Source organism: Nematolebias whitei, chromosome 8, assembly GCF_014905685.2.
Source record: "Nematolebias whitei isolate Nwh7 chromosome 8, NemWhi1, whole genome shotgun sequence".
Classification (NCBI taxonomy): Eukaryota; Metazoa; Chordata; class Actinopteri; order Cyprinodontiformes; family Rivulidae; genus Nematolebias; species Nematolebias whitei.
In genome coordinates, this window is record NC_056505.1 from 3,782,847 (window position 1) to 3,783,060 (window position 214).

At 41.1% G+C, this 214-nt stretch overlaps 1 protein-coding gene across 1 annotated transcript in view; it reads right to left on the reverse strand.

Annotated features, from left to right (window-relative positions):
* The window catches only part of znf608 (zinc finger protein 608), a 31,552-nt gene that overhangs the window by 14,093 nt on the left and 17,245 nt on the right, over positions 1-214 (reverse strand). The gene's annotated exons all lie outside the window — the stretch shown is intronic.

The window sequence follows — 214 nt, forward strand, 5'->3', positions numbered from 1 at the left end:
GTTCCTGATGAGGAAATGTTCCTGATGAGGAAATGTTCCTGATGAGGAAATGTTACTGATGAAGAACGTTCCTGATGAAGAACGTTTCTGATGAGGAAATGTTCCTGATGAAAAACATTCCTGATGAGGAAACGTTACAGATGAGGAAACGTTCCTGATGAGAAAACGTTCCTGATGAGGAAATGTTCCTGATGAGGAAATGTTCCTGATGAGG